Source organism: Petaurus breviceps, unplaced genomic scaffold, assembly GCF_028583685.1.
Source record: "Petaurus breviceps papuanus isolate PSGF00001 unplaced genomic scaffold, PetGlider_PUasm1.0 183, whole genome shotgun sequence".
Taxonomy (NCBI): Eukaryota; Metazoa; Chordata; class Mammalia; order Diprotodontia; family Petauridae; genus Petaurus; species Petaurus breviceps.
In genome coordinates, this window is record NW_027185791.1 from 9,395,434 (window position 1) to 9,399,867 (window position 4,434).

The following is a 4,434-nucleotide window of genomic DNA, read 5'->3' on the forward strand; positions in this document are numbered from 1 at the left end:
TGTGTTTATTTCCAATACATAAACATGTTGTCTCTTCTTGCTTTACTCTAAATTCCTGGAAGGCAGAGATGGCTTTCACTTTTGTCTTTGTATTCTCAGCTTCTGAGACTTGGTAGAGAAAGTCCAAAGTGCAGCTTGGAGAAAGAGGCAGATAATGAGGAGGGGAATATATGTTTATATAGCACCTACTATATGCCCATCACTGAGCTAAGAGCTTTTACAAATAATATTTCTTAGATATTCATAACGATCCTGAAAAGTGCTATTATTATCCCCATTTTACAGATGGGAAAACCGAGGCAGACAAAAGTTAAATGATTTACCTAGATTTACAGAGACAAGAAGTAAACTGAGGCCAGTTTTGAACTCAAATAGTCCTGACTCCAAGCCCAGCTTGCCATGCGACCAGCTGCCTCCAGAATACCAGTGGAAATAGGAAATCTTCCAACCTTTCAAAGTTTACAAAGTCTTTCTTTATCTGGTCATTGAGGAGAGGAGACAAAGATTCTCTCTTATTCTTTCCCAAGTAAATTCCTTTTAGGGACTTAACTGAAGATACACTCTCCAGGCTTTCCTGCCTTAGAATCCCTATGTCTGCACTAACTTTTTTTTTTGTAAGCCCCACTCAATAGGATTCTGCTTTGATCAATTTACTGAAAAGCAAATGAAGATCTGACAGAAAAGCTGAAGTCACACCTTCTCTCCCCCCTCTTTTTTTCATTCGAACTAGAGAAGGTAATAGAGAACAACCAGGTACCCCTGAGAGATTTTTTCATATTTCAGACTGTAAATAGCACTAGAGAATAGTAAGTTCAAACAACAGCAAGATTCAGCTCTTGCAGAGAGCTCCCCAACATTACCCCCAGATTTTTTTTCAGCCAGTCAAAAAAGCAATGCCTCTCTTCCAATCAGTAAGCTTCTGGAAAAGCAGTTGAGGCATCCTTGTTAGCTTACTATCCCGCTAAGTCCTTAACATGCCCACATGCCCATTGACTCCAGTTAGAGCCCATCGGTAGTGTTTACCTTATAAGTTATAGCTCAAGAATTTCAACTTTCCTTCAGTTGTGAGGCCAATGATCCTTTTTTAGTCTCCAAACAGTTATATGATTAATAATTTTGTCAGCTAAAAATATTAAAACCTTCAAGCTGCCACATTCAAAGCAGCAAACGGACCACAATGTTCTGTGGTATCTCCATTATCTCCATCATTCCCCTGCTTTCAAACAGAATTTTCTCAGTACTTTTATCTGTGGGGGGAATTCTCTATCCAGTCCTCTTAAGTCTGTGCCCCTCTACAGCATTATCTAAGAGACTGTCTTTCTTTTCTTTTCTTTGAGACAAACGAGCACTTTTATTTCTTTGTTTCACGAATAAACTGGCAGAAATGATTGTTTCCTGTGGGCTAATCAAAGAGACCAAATCCCATATCTTCATCAGACTCCTCCCTATCTTCCTTGGCTTCCCCCTTGGCCAGAGCAGCAGCAGCAGGTACAGCAGCAGCTGGAGCAGAGGCCACAGGGGTGGCTACTGCAAATGCTGACTGGCCGGCCAGGAAGGCCTTCACCTTTTCAGCAAGTGGGAAATTGTACCCAGTCTCCACAGCTACAGCCAAGACCCGCTTGTACCCACTGATTATTGAGTGGGGTACTGATGCAACAGTTGGGTAGTCAATCTGCAGACAGATGCTGGCATATGTTAAAGACAGCCTCTAAGAACTGAAGATGCAAAGTTTCCTCCATGATGTCCAGCACTTCAGGGTTGTAGATGCTGCCATTGTCAAACACCTGCTGAATGATCAAAGGAGAAGGTTGCCTCTCTGGCATTCACTTTGTCTCTGGTCTTAATCAGCTGCACATCACTCAAGATTTCAATGGTACCCCTGGAAATCATGGTAGTGATACCCAGAGCTTGGAAGAAGGAAGTCTTCTTGGGACCCAGACTGGTATTCTGTGCTGGCACAGTGATGTCACATGGGGCAATGGCACCGGCAGGGGCAGCAGCTGGCACCTTATTTGCTAGAGGCATATCCCTAATCTCAGTCAGATCTTCCTTGGTGAACACAAAGCCCATGTTCCCCCGAATATGAGGCAGCAGTTTCTCCAGGGTAGGACGGTTCTCCAGATGCCCACAAATGACTTTGCACATTATGGTGTTATTTTTCCCATCAATACCACAGCCTTCCCACAGAGGGACATCTGGATCTGCTGCATCTGCTTGGAACCCACATTGTCTGCTCCCACAACGAAGCATTTTGGATAATTATCCAAAAGTTGGATGATCTTGAGGAAGTAATTGGATTTCCAGGTAGCCCTGTCTTCCCTGGGCATCGCGGCAGTACTTCAGGGATTGCCATGTGGGGTTTAAAGATGATGTCACTCGTATGAGGACCCCTGGAGAGAGGACACTGTCTTTCTTAACAAGCTTATTACTTCCCTTTTCCTTACAAAAAATGTTCTTTTCCTGCCTATTTCTGCAACTAAACTGTTCACATATGAAAGGGGCAGTACCTTACCTATGTTAGAAAGAAATCTAATAAAAAGAATTCATCATAGAGATTATAAGGAACTGCTAAGTTCAGTGTATTTTGCAAAGACTTTCCTGTGACTATTGAATAATGGACGAAGAGAAAAGAGTAATCTAGCTTATTTCCTAAGAGACTGAATTTAACTTTTCTGTTGAGGAGAAATAAGAGTAAGATTTTTAAGAGACTTTCATCAGTATCTGGAATGAACTGAATAATATGAGAAAATGAATTTCCAAAATCTGTTACTGCTTTTTCCAACCAGTCAACTGAATATGTTATATATTTAGTCATTTTAATATTGAGGGGTGAAAAGGGTATACATGTGGCATCAGGGTAATGAAATAAATAAAATTACTAAATATTAATCTTCAAATGACAACACATATTTACATGCATAATATGTATTACATGATGCATATATCACATATAAATGTTATAAAGGTCAGATCTGTGATCTCATTGGAACAGGGATTTTGTGAAGGAAACACCTTCTATCAAAGTAGGTGGACATTTTTTCTGCAACTTCTGAACTTAGAGTTGCCTCCCCTAGACCAATGATAGAAGAAATGACTCATCATGGGTCCAATGACTTGTGTGCATCAGAGGTAGGATTTGAACCCAAGTTTTCCTGGTTTGGAGGCCAGCCCTTTACTCACTTTGACATCTAGAATCTTAAATCACATGCAATGTCCCAGTTATATATTCAATAGTTTTGATATTTATTTAATCTCCTTGTCACTTATGTATCCTTTCCACCCATTGTTAGAACAAATTGAATAGATATTTGATGCAGAATATGTTGTTTTTATTGTAATGCACAATTTTATGTTATATATAATATATTCATTACATATATAATATGTAAAATATTAATTTAATTATAGATAAGAATAATTACTAATGGGAAATTAGATTCCTCTAGTTTAATAAATAGTTAAAATATAATGCACTGAAGTCAGGGTTTCAATTATTTGATTAATTAATTAATTAATAAGAGATGTCAAGGTTATTAATGAGAAATGAACTATCTAAACACATCCCTTGATTATTCTAGAGCTTGGAACAATAAAAGTAAATAAGATAATAAAGTGGCATCTGAGGGGTGATATGCCATAATCCATCTACATTGCTTCATGTGGTACATGGATGAATTATCTGCTACATCAATACATATTCCACATGGGGATCCACACCCTAGAATTCCCTCCCCTTAACCAACATTCCCAGGTTATATCTCCAAGGAGATTGCTACCCGGAATTATTTGCTGGTCTACCTTTCTAAAAAAAAAAAATCACTCCTCACCTCTCACAGGTATAGTTACTTATAACATTCAAGAAGTTGATACAATTAGCTCAAATCAAAGGCATTTAATGAAATGCCATGATATCAACCATAGCAACAAAACATTCCCTCCATAAACTTGGGGCATATGTTCCTACATATACATACAGCATTAATGGGAATACTTGGCATACATATGAAGTACACTAGTAGAGAGGCACACAGGTAGGGAATGCATGGGTCAAAGCAACTCACACATCTGGCAGGGCAGCTCGCCGATTTATTTTCTCTTCCACTGGTGTGCCTACATTGCTCCTGTAGGATGTTGTTTGTGTTTTGTAATACAACTCAGCTCTACTGCCTGATACTCTGGGTCTTCTTTGTGCAGCACACAGTTTCTCTGACTTGGTATATTACTTTGCTGCAAAATATCATTGTTAATGAGGGTGTGGAAGGGGAGAGAGGGAAGAGATAAATTCCCTCTGCCTGTCCATGAGAAAAAAACAAAAAAACCACAAGATATTAAACAAGCCCATCAAAGTCTAGAAGGGGTGAATCTTTTACAATATGGCAATGGGTCATTAGTAGTTGGTTTTTTCCCCTTTGCAATTCGTGAATAGGTCATTCA

The 4,434-nt window shown here is 39.2% G+C and overlaps 1 pseudogene; it reads right to left on the reverse strand.

Moving 5' to 3' along the window:
• Nucleotides 1–1,402: 1,402 nt before the first annotated feature.
• On the reverse strand, nt 1,403–2,394 carry LOC138160973 (large ribosomal subunit protein uL10 pseudogene; annotated as a pseudogene).
• Between the last annotated feature and the right edge of the window lie 2,040 nt (nt 2,395–4,434).